The sequence below is a fragment of the Dama dama genome, chromosome 33, assembly GCF_033118175.1.
Source record: "Dama dama isolate Ldn47 chromosome 33, ASM3311817v1, whole genome shotgun sequence".
Classification (NCBI taxonomy): domain Eukaryota; kingdom Metazoa; phylum Chordata; class Mammalia; order Artiodactyla; family Cervidae; genus Dama; species Dama dama.
Window position 1 is genome coordinate 68,457,960 of NC_083713.1, and position 17,933 is coordinate 68,475,892.

Sequence of the window (17,933 nt, forward strand, 5' to 3'; positions counted from 1 at the left end):
AACCTTCTGCCCTGGGCACACTGCTTGCTTTGGGTCTCAGCTGAGTCTTTGTTCACCTTGGACCCAAAACCAGTCTTTTTCTCTGAATGTCACTAACCTTCCAGCATGCTTCACTCATTTTCACAGTCCAGGAGATCATATTATTTGCATGCTTTTCTTCGTCTCCATGTAGATTGGTACTAGTGAAAAGAGTTCAAAGTTTTGGCATACAAAATTAGTTTTTAAAATTCATCTGGACTCTGTATGATATTGGAGACTTTCTTTAGTTGATCCTTATTCACCTTTCTATCAAATTCTCTCTCTCAATTATTTTCAATTCACCCCAAACCCCAAATTCTCACTCATTATCTTATTTCACTGAATATAATGCTCGCTCACATACACTCCTTAATATGCATAATTTAGATTATACCCTCACCTGTAATTTGCTAGGGAAATAAAAAGATCATCATCATAATAATAGTAATAGTATTCATAAAAATAAAAATAGGTAACATTAACTTGTTCCTTAATTTGTTCCAGGTCCTAGGATAAGCTCATTAATACACATATTTATGTAATCTTTAAGACAGTTGCATGAAGTAAGTACAATCACTATCCCAATTTTTACATGAGGAAACAGTAATTTTAACAATTAATTGAGTTACTGAAAGTCATTGGATTAGTTACAGTAAGATATAGGAATTAGTGCCATGAAATTTTAAAAAGTTAATTTCGGTATGCTAAGTACTTTTTAATATTTATTTTTATTTATTTATTCATTTACTGTATTGGGTCTTAGTTGCGGCACACGGGGTCTTTGATCTTCATTGTGGCATGTGGGAACTAGCTCCCTGACTAGGAGTCGAGCTCAGACACCCTGCACTGGGAGCAGAGTCTTGGCCACTGGGATTGCCAGGAAAGTCTGAGTATGTTAAGTAAATAACTCTTTATTTCTCACATGATGTCACACATGGGCAGGAGAGTTATTTTACATTTCCCTGACATCTGGAACATGGACCTCCATGCTGTTATGCCAAAGGAAGAGAAGACTGAAGAAGATACACAATACCTGCTTACAATTGCCACCTTTCTGAAGTGACACCATTATATCCACTTGGAGTTCATGCTTCAGGACAGCTCTCAGCATCTCACCCTAACAGCAAAGAGACTGGAAAATGCAGGAGAATGAATGGAGAATTTAGGGAGCACTCCAGTCACTGACACAGTCCTCCACTCTGGACATCAAATATTTCACTCGCTCCTTTGACTCCTCTATTCAGGGTACAATCAATCCCACCACAAAGGACACAACCCCAGCCCTTTCCAGCTCAAGGTCCAGAATTGCTGAGTATTGGACATTAGTCCATGTAAGACTCCTTTCGGTCTGAAGATATTTTAACTTTAAAATGATCAGTTTTCTTTCCCCCAGGCTCCTAATACACAAAAGTGGCACAGGGATGGGATAACCAAAATAAATGGTCCCCTTTGAAATGGGAAAGAATAAATATGCTTTAGAGGGTAATGCAACTTTTTTATTGCCATCAAACATTTGGTATATGTAAGAAAAGCAAGACAAATGCCATGGTTTTTCCCTTTACTTAAAAATTTTCAAAAAATGAAATGATTCCTTATTATTTTCCAAATTTACTCAAGAAGATTTTTATTTTTTCAAAAATTTTATGAACTTATGGGTAAAGAATCTACCTGCAATGTAGGATCCCTGGGTCATGCCCCTCGAGGAAGGAATGGCAACCCACTCCAGCTTTCCTGCCTGGAGAATCTCATGAACAGAGGAGCGCTGGTGGGCTACAGTCCATTTAGCAAAGAGTCAGACACAACTGAGTAAGTGACTAACACTTTCACTTCATTTTAAACATATTTTATACATATTGTGCTTAGTCGCTCAGTTGTGTCTGACTCTTTGCCACCCCATGGACTGTAGCCCGCCAGGTGCCTCTGTCCATGGTGATTCTCCAGGCAAGAATATTGGAGTGGGTTGCCATGTCCTCCTCCGGGGGATCTTCCAGACAGAGGGATTGAACCCAGGTCTCCCGCATCACAGGCAATTTCCTTACTATCTGAACCACCAGGGAAGCCCTTAAACCTGTTAATCGCGGTTATTACCCTAACTGATAGTTAGTGCATGCCTGCATTATACAATCGCAGCATATTTAAATTGGTTCTTGAGTCCTTTTGGCATTATTCGTGTAGTTTGTGAAAGGCTCTAGGGGTGTTTTAGCGGACAGAGCTAGAAAATACATTTTAAAAATAATATATCTTGAGTTCAAAACTTTTTATCTCTTTTATCAAGTACTTTTTTTATATGCTTTTAATTTTTTAATTTTTTTAATTTTTTTGGCCATGCAGTGTGCCTTGCAGCCCTACCAAGGACTGAACCCATGCCCCCAGCATTGGGAGCACAGAGTCTTAACCGCTGGACCACCAGGCAGGCCCTCATTGTATCTCTTAGTGAAACTAAACATTTATTATCTATTTTTTTAATTAATTTATTTTTTTTATTAGTTGGAGACTAATCACTTCACAACATTTCAGTGGGTTTTGTCATACATTGATATGAATCAGCCATAGAGTTACACGCATTCCCCATCCCGATCCCCCCTCCCACCTCCCTCTGTACCCGATTCCTCTGGGTCTTCCCAGTGCACCAGGCCCAAGCACTTGTCTCAAGAATCCCACCTGGGCTGGTAATCTGTTTCACCATAGATAATATACATGCTGTTCTTTCGAAACATCCCACCCTCACCTTCTCCCACAGAGTTCAAAAGTCTGTTCTGTACTTCTGTGTCTCTTTTTCTGTTTTGCATATAGGGTTATCGTTACCATCTTTCTAAATCCCATATATATGTGTTAGTTAGTATGCTGTAATGTTCTTTATATGTCTGGCTTACTTCACTCTGTATAATGGGTTCCAGTTTCATCCATCTCATTAGAACTGATTCAAATGAATTCTTTTTTAACGGCTGAGTAATATTCCATGGTGTATATGTACCACAGCTTCCTTATCCATTCATCTGCTGATGGGCATCTAGGTTGCTTCCATGTCCTGGCTATTACAAACAGTGCTGTGATAAACATTGGGGTGCACGTGTCTCTTTCAGATCTGGTTTCCTCAGTGTGTATGCCCAGACGTGGGATTGCTGGGTCATATGGCATTTCTGTTTCCAGTTTTTTAAGAAATCTCCACACTGTTTTCCATAGCGGCTGTACTAGTTTGCATTCCCACCAACAGTGTAAGAGGGTTCCCTTTTCTCCACACCCTCTCCAGCATTTATTGCTTGTAGACTTTTGGATAGCAGCCATTCTGACTGGTGTGTAATGGTACCTCATTGTGGTTTTGATTTGCATTTCTCTGATAATGAGTGATGTTGAGCATCTTTTCATGTGTTTGTTAGCCATCTGTATGTCTTCTTTGGAGAAATGTCTGTTTAGTTCTTTGGCCCATTTTTTGATTGGGTCATTTATTTTTCTGGAATTGAGCTTCAGGAGTTGCTTGTATATTTTTGAGATTAATCCTTTGTCTGTTGCTTCATTTGCTATTATTTTCTCCCAATCTGAGGGCTGTCTTTTCACCTTACTTATAGTTTCCTTTGTAGTGCAAAAGCTTTTAAGTTTCATTAGGTCCCATTTGTTTAGTTTTGCTTTTATTTCCAGTATTCTGGGAGGTGGGTCATAGAGGATCTTGCTGTGGTTTATGTCGGAGAGTGTTTTGCCTATGTTCTTCTCTAGGAGTTTTATAGTTTCTGGTCTTACATTTAGATCTTTAATCCATTTTGAGTTTACTTTTGTGTATGGTGTTAGAGAGTGTTCTAGTTTCATTCTTTTACAAGTGGTTGACCAATTTTCCCAGCACCACTTGTTAAAGAGGTTGTCTTTTTTCCATTGTATATCCTTGCCTCCTTTGTCAAAGATAAGGTGTCCATAGGTTCGTGGATTTATCTCTGGGCTTTCTGTTCTGTTCCACTGATCTATATTTCTGTCTTTGTGCCAGTACCATACTGTCTTGATGACTGTGGCTTTGTAGTAGAGTCTGAAGTCAGGCAGGTTGATTCCTCCAGTTCCATTCTTCTTTCTCAAGATTACTTTGGCTATTCGAGGTTTTTTGTATTTCCATACAAATTGTGAAATTCTTTGGTCTAGTTCTGTGAAAAATACCGTTGGTAGCTTGATAGGGATTGCATTGAATCTATAGATTGCTTTGCGTAGAATAGCCATTTTGACAATATTGATTCTTCCAATCCATGAACACGGTATGTTTCTCCATCTGTTTGTGTCCTCTTTGATTTCTTTCATCAGTGTTTTATAGTTTTCTATGTATAGGTCTTTTGTTTCTTTAGGTAGATATACTCCTAAGTATTTTATTCTTTTTGTTGCAATGGTGAATGGTATTGTTTCCTTAATATCTCTTTCTGTTTTTTCATTGTTAGTAGATAGGAATGCAAGGGATTTCTGTGTGTTAATTTTATATCCTGCAACTTTACTATATTCATTGATTAGCTCTAGTAATTTTCTGGAAGAGTCTTTAGGGTTTTCTATGTAGAGGATCATGTCATCTGCAAACAGCGAGAGTTTCACTTCTTCTTTTCCTATCTGGATTCCTTTTACTTCTTTTTCTGCTCTGATTGCTGTGGCCAAAACTTCCAACACTATGTTGAATAGTAGTGGAGAGAGTGGGTGCCCTTGTCTCGTTCCTGATTTCAGGGGAAATGCTTTCAATTTTCCACCATTGAGGGTGATGCTTGCTGTGGGTTTGTCATATATAGCTTTTATTATGTTGAGGTATGTTCCTTCTATTCCTGCTTTTTGGAGAGTTTTAATCATAAATGAATGTTGAATTTTGTCAAAGGCTTTCTCTGCATCTATTGAAATAATCATATGGTTTTTATCTTTCAATTTGTTAATATGGTGCATTACATTGATTGATTTGCAAATATTAAAGAATCCTTGCATTCCTGGGATAAAGCCCACTTGGTCATGGTGTATGATTTTTTAATGTTGTTGGATTCTGTTTGCTAGAATTTTGTTAAGGATTTTTGCATCTATGTTCATCAGTGATATTGGCCTGTAGTTTTCTTTTTTTGTGGCATCTTTGTCTGGTTTTGGAATTAGGGTGATGGTGGCCTCATAGAATGAGTTTGGAAGCTTACCTTCACCTGCAATTTTCTGGAAGAGTTTGAGTAAGATAGGTGTTAGCTCTTCTCTAAATTTTTGGTAGAATTCAGCTGTGAAGCCATCTGGTCCTGGGCTTTTGTTTGCTGGAAGATTTTTGATGACAGTTTCGATTTCCTTGCTTGTGATGGGTCTGTTAAGATCTTCTATTTCTTCCTGGTTCAGTTTTGGAAAGTTATACTTTTCTAAGAATTTGTCCATTTCTTCCAAGTTGTCCATTTTATTGGCATAGAGCTGCTGGTAGTAGTCTCTTATGATCCTTTGTATTTCAGTGTTGTCTGTTGTGATCTCTCCGTTTTCATTTCTAATTTTGTTAATTTGGTTCTTCTCTCTTTGTTTCTTAATGAGTCTTGCTAATGGTTTGTCAATTTTGTTTATTTTTTCAAAAAACCAGCTTTTAGCTTTGTTGATTTTTGCTATGGTCTCTTTAGTTTCTTTTGCATTTATTTCTGCCCTGATTTTTAAGATTTCTTTCCTTCTGCTAACCCTGGGGTTCTTCATTTCTTCCTTCTCTAATTGCTTTAGGTGTAGAGTTAGGTTATTTATTTGTTTTTTTTTCTTGTTTCTTGATGTAAGCCTCTAATGCTATGAACCTTCCCCTTAGCACTGCTTTTACAGTGTCCCATAGGTTTTGGGTTGTTTTGTTTTCATTTTCATTCATTTCTATACATATTTTGATTTCTTTTTTGATTTCTTCTATGATTTGTTGGTTATTCAGAAGCATGTTATTTAGCCTCCATATGTTTGAATTTTTAACAATTTTTTCCTGTAATTGAGATCTAATCTTACTGCACTGTGGTCAGAAAAGATGACTGGAATGATTTCAATTTTTTTTGAATTTTCCAAGACCAGATTTATGGCCCAGGATGTGACCTATTCTGGAGAAGGTTCCATGTGCACTTGAGAAAAAGGTGAAGTTGATTGTTTTGGGGTGAAATGTCCTATAGATATCAATTAGGTCTAGCTGGTCCATTGTGTCATTCAAGGTTTGTGTTTCCTTGTTAATTTTCTGTTTAGTTGATCTATCCATAGTTGTGAGTGGGGTATTAAAGTCTCCCACTATTATTGTGTTACTATTAATTTCCTCTTTCATACTCGTTAGTGTTTGCCGTACATATTGCGGTGCTCCTATGTTGGGTGCATATATAATTATAATTGTTATATCTTCTTCTTGGATTGATCCTTTGATCATTATGTAGTGTCCTTCTTTGTCTCTTTTCACATCCTTTATTTGAAAGTCTATTTTATCTGATATGAGTATTGCGACTCCTGCTTTCTTTTGGTCTCCGTTTGCATGAAATATTTTTTTCCAGCCCTTCACTTTTAGTCTGTATGTGTCTCTTGCTTTGAGGTGGGTCTCTTGTAGACAGCATATATAGGGGTCTTGTTTTTGTATCCATTCAGCCAATCTTTGTCTTTTGGTTGGGGCATTCAACCCATTTACATTTAGGGTAATTATTGATAGGTGTGGTCCCGTTGCCATTTACTTTGTTGTTTTGGGTTCACATTTATACAACCTTTCTGCATTTCCTGTCTAGAGAAGATCCTTTAGCATTTGTTGAAGAGCTGGTTTGGTGGTGCTGAATTCTCTCAGCTTTTGCTTATCTGTAAAGCTTTTGAATTCTCCTTCATATCTGAATGAGATCCTTGCTGGGTACAGTAATCTAGGTTGTAGGTTATTCTCTTTCATTACTTTCAGTACGTCCTGCCATTCCCTTCTGGCCTGGAGGGTTTCTATTGATAGATCAGCTGTTATCCTTATGGGAATCCCTTTGTGTGTTATTTGTTGTTTTTCCCTTGTTGCTTTTAATATTTGTTCTTTGTGTTTGATCCTTGTTAATTTGATTAATATGTGTCTTGGGGTGTTTCGCCTTGGGTTTATCCTGTTTGGGACTCTCTGGGTTTCTTGGACTTGGGTGGCTATTTCCTCCCCCATTTTAGGGAAGTTTTCAACTATTATCTCCTCGAGTATTTTCTCATGGCCTTTCTTTTTGTCTTCTTCTTCTGGGACTCCTATGATTCGAATGTTGAGGCATTTCACATTGTCCCAGAGGTCCCTGAGGTTGTCCTCATTTCTTTTTATCCTCTTTTCCTCTCTGCTTCATTTATTTCCACCATTTTATCTTCTACCTCACTTATCCTATCTTCTGTCTCCGTTATTCTACTCTTGGTTCCCTCCAGAGTGTTTTTGATCTCATTCATTGCATTATTCATTTTTAATTGACTCTTTTTTATTTCTTCTAGGTCTTTATTAAACATTTCTTGCATCTTTTCAATCTTTGTCTCCAGGCTATTTATCTGTAACTCCATTTTGTTTTCAAGATTTTGGATCATTTTTATTATCATTATTCTAAATTCTTTTTCAGGTAGATTCCCTATCTCCTCCTCTTTTGTTTGACTTGGTGGGCATTTTTCATGTTCCTTTACCTGTTGGGTATTTCTTTGCCTTTTCATCTTGTTTAGATTGCTGTGTCTGGAGTGGGCTTTCTGTATTCTGGAGGTCTGTGGTTCCTTTTTATTGTGGAGGTTTTACCCAGTGGGTGGGGTTAGACGATTGGCTTGTCAAGGTTTCCTGGTTAGGGAAGCTTGCTTCAGTGTTCTGGTGCGTGGAACTTGATTTCTCCTCTTGGAGAGCAACGGAGTGCCCAGTAATGAGTTTTGAGATGGTTCTATGTGTTAGGTGTGACCTTGGGCAGCCTGTATGTTGATGTTCAGGGCTATGTTCCTGCGTTGCTGGAGAATTTGCGTGGTATGTCTTGCTCTAAAACTTATTAGCTCTTGGGTGGTGGTTGGTTTCAGTGTAGGTATGGAGGCTTTTGGATGGTCACTTATTACTTAAAGTTCCATGTAGTCAGGAGTTTTCTGGTGTTCTCAGGTTTTGGGCTTAAGTCTCCTGCCTCTGGATTTCATTTTTATTCTTCTTGTAGTCTCAGGACTTCTCCAACTATACAGTACTGATAATAAAACTTCTAGGTTAATGGCAAAAATATTCTCCCCCATTAGGGACACCCAGAGAGGTTCACAGAGTTACATGAAGAAGAGGAGAGGAAGGAGGGAAATAGAGATGAGCAGGAGGAGAAAAAGGGGGACTCAAGAGGAGAGAGACAGATCTACGCAGTTGTCTGTTCCCAGAGTGTTCTCCATAGCCCAGTCACCCACAAAGATTCACAGAATTGGATTGGGAAGAGAAGGGGAAAGGAGGAAACAGAGGTGTTCTGAGGTAGAAAACAGAGAGTCAAGATTGGGAGAGAAGAATCAACACACTCCTGAATAAAAATGGGAACTGAATATTGGATTCTTAAATGTTCACAATTTATATCATATACTGAAAAACAAAAATTAAAAATCTAGAGTAGAGGTTAAACTCTTAAAAATACTATATTAAAAACAAAAACCAAAACACACACAAAAAATTTTAGAAATATATATGAAGTTCGATTTAAAAATAGGGCTTCTCTTCTTTTTTTTTTTTTGTAAGGTTATAGTGTAATGAAAATGAAAATTAAGGAGTAGTAGAGAAGTACTAGAGGACTTTAAAAGAAATAAGAGAAAAAGAAAAATAGAAAATAGAAGAGAAAAAGGAAAAAAAAAAGAAGAAAAAAAAAAGAAAAAAAAATTTCCCTAATTAAAAAAATCGTAAAAATCTGTGAAAATGAAACTTAAGGAGTAATGGGGGAGTAATAGGGAATTTTAAAGGAAAATAAAAAAGAAAAAAGAAAAAATTAAAAAAATTTTTTTTTCTTAATTTAAAAAAAAAAAAGTAAAAATATATCTAGGAATTTCTCTGGAGCTGTTGCGGTCAGTGTGGGTTCGGCTCAGTTTCAGATAGCTCCTCGTTCCAGCTTACACTTCTCAAGATCTACAGGCTGCTTCCGGTGTAGTCAGTGTTTTCTATAGGGATTTTAATCTGTTGCACCGGTGTCTTCTGAAGCGGTTCCCTTTGTTTATTTGGCTTCTGTTTGCCTGTCTCTTCAGTGCCTCATTTCCGCCCTGACACAGGCGGGCAGAGGTGGTCTCTTATTCAAGTAGCTAGTTCCGTCGCGCTGCGGGGAGGGGCTGGCGCTGCTTTCTCCGTCTGCGCTGCTCAGGCTCCCGGCTGCTCTATATGGAGCGCGCCCCGCGCTGCGCGAAGTTTCAGCCCTCCGGTGTTCCACAAAAGCGCGGAACGAAAAGCTGCGCCTGCTCTCTATGCCTTCCCCGTCAGAGCGGTCCAGGCAGCCAGGGGCTTGATGAGCGCACTCTCCCCGGGTGTGGCGCGCCCACTCCCTTCCGCGGACCCAGTCTCAGTTTCCGCTGGCGCCAGTTGGGTGCGCGCGCCTTCTGCCCTCCGCGTCCCCAGCCCCAGTCCCTGCCCGCGCCGGTCGGGTGCCTGCGCCCTGTGTCTCCCCGCGACCCTCCCAGCGGATGTCGACCATCCAGAATCTCAGGAGGTCTTTGATTAGAAACTGGAGGCCTGTTTGCAGTGCGGCAGGGGATGCGGTCCTTGGGGCCGAGCCTGCCCCCTTCCCCTCCCCCCCTGCCTCCAGCCTCTGGCAGGGCTGGGTCGGTCCCCTGTCTGCGAGCTCTTCTCTGGACTTTCTCGGTCCCTTTGTTCTGCGAACGGCCGGCAGTGTGTTCGGGCCGGTTAATTTTCTCTCTCTCTCTTTTGCTCTCCCACAGTTCAAGTTGGCAACACACAAAAGCTCCCTCTGATTGTCCTCAGGGCACTCAGGCCCGGACCCTACCCCAAGCAATGCCTCCCCGTTCCTCTCCATTCCGCCCCCACTTGCTGGTGGCGGATGCGGGTGTCTGGGGTACTTTTCTGCTGGGAGTTGCTTTTAGGCTCGTAATCTGTGGGTTTGATTTATTGTTTCCCTCCCAGTCAGGTTGCCCTCTGAGATTCAAACACTTCCCCCAGGCCCGCCAGTACGAGGGTTTCCCGGTGGCTGGAAACGTCTTCAATTAAGACTCCCTTCCCGGGAAAGATCTCCGTCCTTAGCTCTTTTGTCTCACTTTTTATCTTTGATATTTTGTCCTACCTTCTTTCGAAGACAATGGGCTGCTTTTCTGGGCGCCTGATGACCTCAGCTAGCGATCAGAAGTTGTTTTATGAAGTTTGCTCTGCGTTCAGTTATTCTTTTGATGAATTTGTAGGAGAGAAAGTGGTCTCCCCGTCCTACTCCTCCGCCATCTTGGCTCCCATCCTATTTATCTATTTTAAACCATGATTCAATTTTACAGTGGCAGGGAAAATATGCCAAACTTACTGACAATTAAATGATTACTATACATATGATTTATGTTAACTATTTTTTTCCCAAACTTAGATTATGGAGATAAATTATATTTAGAAACTACTTTGAGAAAAAATTTTTTTCAGTGTGATTATACTGTAAACTCAATATAAAGTTAAAGTTATTGGTTTTATTTTCCCTTACCTGTTTAAGATCTGTTTATTATACTCTATTTTGATGTACAACAATCTAAAATATTTGCATGATTCCAAAATTAAATCTAAAAAAGGAAATACAGACTAGATTCAGTTCCTCTTCTCTCCACTCATTCTCTCCCAATACATATAGTACTTAAAATATGGTTTATATATTCATTTGAAACTTCATGTCAAACATGATTTGACAAAGCATGCATATATTGGTATTTAACTCTAGCTTCACAAATAAACAGTACCATATTGAGACACATTTCTCCACCTACATTTTTCACTTAAATTCTTAACTCTTTAGGTGTATCAGGATATAATCCTTGTGCCTTTTTATTACTGCATATTACAATGATGTAATAGCAATAATGCCCACTATTTGGGGCACTGTATTGAATTAACTTCAAGATTAGTAATGTATTTATCATGCTGATTCTTCCTAAATAAGAATACAGCATATATTTTGACTCATGTTTTATTCAGAAGTGTTTCAAAGTTAATGTCATATGGATTCACACTTCTCATTTTAACCTAGATATTTCCATTTTTGTCCTTTTTGTTACTATAATAATTAGGTTATTCTCTTATAACTATTTTTTCTTTGTATACATGAAGGCTAATAATTAAAATTCAATTAGTTTTCAAGATAGACTGTCCTTGATTCCTTCAACAAATTATCATGTGTGTGTGTGTGTGTGTGTGTGTGTGTGTGTGTATATATATATATATATATATATATATATATATATAATATACAAATACAGGTACTTCTAACTCTTCCTCTCTAATTCTTATACCAATTGTTTTTGTTAGTCTATGTTGACTGAAGGTAGGATTTTCCCCTGATTTGTTCTTAATTTTAATGGTGAAGAATAAGTGTTTTGTCATTAAGAAAGAGGATAACTATCGGTTTAAGGTATTTATTTTATAGGGCTTCTCTGCTGGCTGAAACAGTGAAGAATCTACCCGCAATGCAGGAGACCCAAGTTCTATCCCTGGGTCAGGAAGACCCCCTGGAGAAGGGAATGGCTACCCTCTCTAGTATTCTCGCTGGGGAATTCCATGGCCAGAGGAGCTTGGTGGGCTATAGTCCATGGGGTCACATAGAGTCAGACAGGACTCAGGCGACTTAGCACACACATGCAGTCTGCTTAGGCTGTCATAAAAGGCTACCACAGACTGGATGTGTTAAACAACAGAAACTTACTTTCTCACAATTCTGGACTTGCAGGCAGGGCTGATTTTGTCTGAGGCCTCTCTTCCTGGCCTACAGATAAGTGACTTGACTTCTTACTGCATTTCATGTGGCCTTTCTTGTGAGTATGTGTGTGTCGCGGTTGGGGGGGGGGGGTGAGGTGTGTGTGTGTGTATGCATGTGCACACATGCATGCAAGAAGAGAAATCTGATAATCTCTCTCCTCTTATAAAGATACCCATCTTAGTAACAAGTGTGTCCTGGTATCAGTCCCACTATGCCTACTTTTTTCCCCCTTTTTTCTTAAGAACCTCTTCCCCCCAATCTTTGTTGTTGTTGTTGTTGTTTTGTTTCACAAAAGAATCACCACTTTATTTCTTTTTACTTTGACCTCACAGCTTAAGGGAGTATAATGGTTAACAAAAAGTTCATCAGCTTTACAAAGTAAAACACTAAGCAAATGTGAAAATTATTAGTATTTTTAATAATCCTCATGAATGTTGATGTGGAAAATTGAGATAATTTCATGGACCAGTTGCCCCTGATATTTACAATATATATAATTTTTTGTATACTCTTTTTTTTGGGAAAGCTTTTATCTGAATTGAATTTTGTTTTTAAAAAAATATTAAACCATTCTTCTATTTTAATAATAGTTACTAAATTTGTACAACAAATTTTGAATAATTACCATGGGTCACACACAGTCCTAGGCACTGAGGAGTCAGCATTCAATAAAATATACACAAATCCTTGCCCTCATGGAGTTTGGTAAGAGGCAGGTAATCAATATTATAGATATGTTAAATATCTAGTATGGTGATACATACAATCATGTTGGAAAGGAGATTTAGGAGGGAGGAATTCCAATTTATCAAGCATGGCAGTTGAGTAGAAAACCTAACGGAGATATAAGACAGTTATATGAGGGGAAGTTCTTTTCAGGCAATGGTAAAACATACACAAAGACCTGAACTGAGACCATGTTTGTCAAGGAGCAAGGAGGTTATAGTGGCTGGAGGAGTATGATGAGGGTAAATGAGTAGAAGAAGCGATTAGAAAGGCAGTTATGTGGGTTCTTGCCTATTGAAGGGCTTGCCTTTTGCCTTCAGAGAGATGCAAGCAACTAGAGTTGAGCAAAGCAGCAACATGGCCTGACTCATGATTTAAAAAATTTACTCTGGATGCTGTATTGAAAATAGAAAGTCAGGAAGAAAGCAAGGAAATAGACATTAGGCCAGTGAGGATGCTACCTTGGAAAACAAGGGGAGAAATTATGGTGACTTGGATCAGAAACATGGGGATGGAGTCCATACTGAGAAGTTGTCTGATTCTGAATATAGAGTTATGAGGATGTTAACATACTGGATGTAACGGATGGCAGGAAGAGAAGAGTTAAGAGTAACTCAAAGGATTGTGTTTGCTTATGTGTTTGACAATAAATATAAAGAGGACTTGCCATTTACTGAGATGAAGGAGGTGTGAGACAACACATATGTTAGAGGCAATTAAGATAATTAGTATGCATGTATGTTTAGATGTTAATTAGGTAGTTAGATATCTTATTCCAGGATTGAGAGGATGGGACATAAACATTTTGAGAGTTGTCAGTAAATAGATGATAGTTACATCTGCCACACAAGATGATATCACAAAGGGAGGATGGATAATGTAAAATAAAATGAAAGTAAAATGTCAAAGGAAAAATTGGAGATTCTGATGAGATGCAATAACTTTTTTGAAACTCTTATTAATTATCATTCTCTTACCAATTATTTATTCCAGTACTTCCTGATTCTATTAATATATTACACACACACTAACTTATAGAATGACTGAACATTTAGGTCCTTACATAAGAAATAAATTTTTATTTATGCATCAAAAATTGTGTGCTTTTTAAAAATAAATATATATACTTTTTTTGCTGTGCTAGGTCTTAGTTGCAACAAGACATCTCTTATTTGCAGCATGTGGGTTCTAGTTCCCTGACCAAGGTTCAAACCCAGGCCCCCTCCATTGGGAGCGCAGAGTCTTAGCCACTAGACAACCAGGGAAGTCCCCAAAATTGTGTGCTTTAAAGCTAATTTGATTGTAATACATCTCCTGTTTCAGACTTGGTGAATTTTTATATCATTCATTTCAGTTCAGTTCAGTTGCTTAGTCATATCTGACTCTTTGCGACCTCATGGACTACAGCATACTAGGCTTCCCTGTCAATCACCAACTCCTGGAGCTTGCTCAGACTCATGTCCATAGAGTCGTTGATGCCATCCAACCATCTCATCCTCTGTCGACTTTTTATATCCTTAAGTTTATTGATTTTAAGAACTTTCTGAAGTGTGATAGTTTTGTGCTTTTCCAGCCTTTATCATTCCAGATTATTGTCTTTTTTTCATTATTTTTGAGTATCATTTTGTGATAAGCAATTGATGACTACAGTTTTTAAAACAAAATATAAGTGAATGGAGTCCATATTCTAATTTTTTGAAGCAAGAGCATTTATCTTTATATCATCACAAAACCAGCAATAAGAGTGTTTGTCCATAACAGGAACTGAAATGTCCTTATTAAAAGAGTAGAAAAAGACATAAAGGGAGAGAGATTCCTTGAATAAATAAACAGAACTGCTAAGAGGTTTTTCTTAATTAGAATTAATTGGAAAAGAAGAGTCTTAGTTAAGACTTAATTTTAGTTGATATTTAAAGAAACACCCTTTCTATTAATATAATTGTATGAAAAAAAGCTTGCATTATGGTAACATTATAAGTGCTTCTAATCAGGAGAATAACATATGTGGCCCTCTGTTTTCTTATGTCTGTAGAAGTGAAGGTAAGGAGAAAATCTGGAAGAGTCTTCTGTTCAGGCTTTAGTCCAGTTTTTATTTGGTGACAAAGTCTAGTCAGCATCACACTTAACATTATACACATTATCTTGACAAATGATTGGAAATATTACTAAAATGCCTTGGGTTCATTAACTAATTTATCCATCATATTTTTTATTGAATTCCTTCTTGTGTGCTCAACAACATTTTGGATGCTAAGAACTTAGCAGTGAATAAGACATACAAAATCCCTGTCCTCAAGAAGTTTGCATCTTGGGAAGGGAATTTGTGGAGAATGAATGCGTGCATATATACGGTGGAGTTCCTTTGCTGTCCACCTGAAGCTATCACAAGAGTGTTAATTGGCTGCACCCCAATATAAAATTAAAAAGTTAAAAAAATAAAAATAAATGCTAAATTGCACTGGAATAAAATAAACTTGCATTTTAGCAACAAATAAAGAAATATTTGAATAAATACTTTAAGGTATGTTGTGTTTGAAAAAGAAAATACAAAAGAATAAAGGGAGAAAGGTGGTGTCATGGTTAAGAATCCACCTGCTATTGCAGGAGATGCAAGAGACGAGGGTTCCATCCCTGGGTCAGGAAGATCCCCTGGAGGAGGAGATGGCATCCTGGAGAATCCCGTGGACGGAAGAGCCTGGCAGGTTATAGTCCACAGGGCAGCAAAGTGTCAGACATGACTGAGCACAGCGCATACATAAAGGGGCAAATAGTGATAGCCATGGGTGACAGAGATCGGAACAGTCCTCTAAGAAGATGTTTGAATAACAGTGATGATGAAAAAGACCTAGTACACACACACACACACACACACACACACACACCCCACACCACACCACGGAGATTATTACAGAAAAAGGGAAGTGTTGCAATAAATATGTAAGTGTTCCCTCATTCATTTAGGAAGCATTTACATAATAACTGCTAGATGCTGTAACTCAAATAATACAGTAAATTCTTGAAGCTCTTACTGTGTCTTGGTCTAATGAGCATTCTTATCAAGCTTTAATATTACCAGCAGTACCAGGAGCTGCGAGTTGAGTTGGAGCAGCAGTTTTTCTTCATTAAGAACAAATCTCCTGCTCATTAGGAAGAGGTAGGCGGCTGCCTCTGTTCCACTCTTGTTTTCCTCTGTGTCCTTCTGCTGCTTGTGCTTATTATGCAAAGACCCACATGATCTTTGTGAAACCTTTTCTGTGTCCAGTCCCCTCGCTGATGGGACGCCTATGCCCTTGGCACTCTTTTCACACCTTTCCCACTTCCTGCACATGTTGCATTGCATGCAGTTTCTGCGATTTCAACACTCTTTCCTGTACACTTTCAGTTTCCCGTAGAATGTACCTCCCTAACTTGTCTTTTCCTCAATGTCATCATCTGTTTTCATGTTATGACCTATTTTTAAACAACCTTCTAATTTTAGAATAGTTTTAGATTGACAAAAAGTTGTGAAGGTAATAAAGAGAGTACTTATATAACCCACAACCATTTCCCTCATATAATTAGCATATTGCATTGTACAATATGTTAATTAAAGGGGAACATTGGTAATAAGTAATGAACCTTTATTTATACATTGTTGTTAACTAAAGTCCATACCTTAATTACGTTCTCTTAATTTTACCTAATACACAGTCTATCCCAAAATCCCACCCTATATATCACATTGCTTTTAGTTGTCATGTCTCCTTAGGCACCTGTTGGCTGTGACAGTTTCTCAAACTTCCCTTGTTTTAATGACCTTGACAAATTTGAGATGTACTGATCAGATTTTCTATAAAATGCTCCTCAGTTTGAGTTTATCTGATATTTTTCTCATGATTAAATCGTGTAGGGATTTTGAGAGGAAGATCACAGAGGTAAAATTCCTATCGCAATGCATCAAGGGTACATAGTACAAGGTGACTTACCACCACTAATGTTGACTTTGATCACCTGGCTTGAACAGTATTTGTCCAGCTTCTCTACTGTAAAGTTACTCTTCCCCTCCCCTTTACATGCAGTGCTTTCTGTATTAAGCTACTAACACAACAGCCTACACTAAAAGAGTGGGGATTGTGATCCACTTTCTTAAAGGTAAAGTGTATACTTAAATTATTGGGACTTTCTCTGCACATATTTGTCTCTATCTATCAATATTTTTCAATTGTTAATTTATGTTACTATGGACTATTGAATATTTATTTGAATTATTTTGCTGCTAAAACTGTTAATTGTGTTTTATCATCTTGTTCAACTTCAAAAGAGAAAACTGCCTGCCTTTTTTTCTTTTCTAATTTTCCTCTTCTTTGTCAGAGGAAGCCAACACACTATTTGGGGAGGTTACTTTGCATTTTGGGGTTCAGGGGCTGTTTTTCAATCATTTGTTCAACTTATGAAGAAGAAAGCCCTGCCAGTATTTTCTCTGGGGACCCCAAAAGACACCAAGCTTTTTTTTTTTAAATACATTGACAGTAATACTTCCCATCATCTCATTGGTACAGGAGAAGTAAGGAACTGAATCTGGAGCTTTCTGGTGGCACTAGTGGTAAAGAATTGAAACATGTAAAATATCATATGTGAAACGAATCGCCAGTCCAGTTTTGATGCATGATACAGGGTGCTCAGGGCTGGTGCACTCGGATGACCCAGAGGGATGGGATGGGGAGGGAGGTGGGAGGGGCTTTCAGGATGGGGAACACATGTACACCTATGGCGGATTCAAGTCAACGTATGACAAAACCAATACAATATAGTAAAGTAAAATAAATAAATAAAAATTTAAAAAAAAAAAAAAAAGAATCTGCCTGCCAATGCAAGACATGAAAGAGAGATGGTTTCAATCCTTGGGTTGGGAAGATTCCCTGGAGTAGGAAATGACAACCCACACAAATATTCTTGCCTGAAAAATTTCAGGGACAAAGGAGTCTGGTGGGCTACAGTCCACGGGATGGCAAAGAGTTGGACACAACTGAGCACGCACACACATAAAGAACTGAACTAAGAGGCAGAGGAAGGCCAGCAGCAATGAGCTTCCCTGCCTGATGAATCCACCTTCATGGATGGGCCAAAGTTTCAAACCTGCAACTGCTTTGTTTTGTTTTTCCCTATCACACATTTAGAAAGTACTCTTCATTCTCACTTTACACATTTTTCATAATCTACTTTCTCTACAGTCTCTTGAAATCTCATATCTATTCCATCATTTGTTGTTGTCACTCACGCACATCCACCTCTTTGTGACCCTGTACACTGCAGCACGTCATGCTTCCCTGTCCTTCACCACCTCCCCGAGCTTGCTCAAACTCATGGCCATTGAGAAAG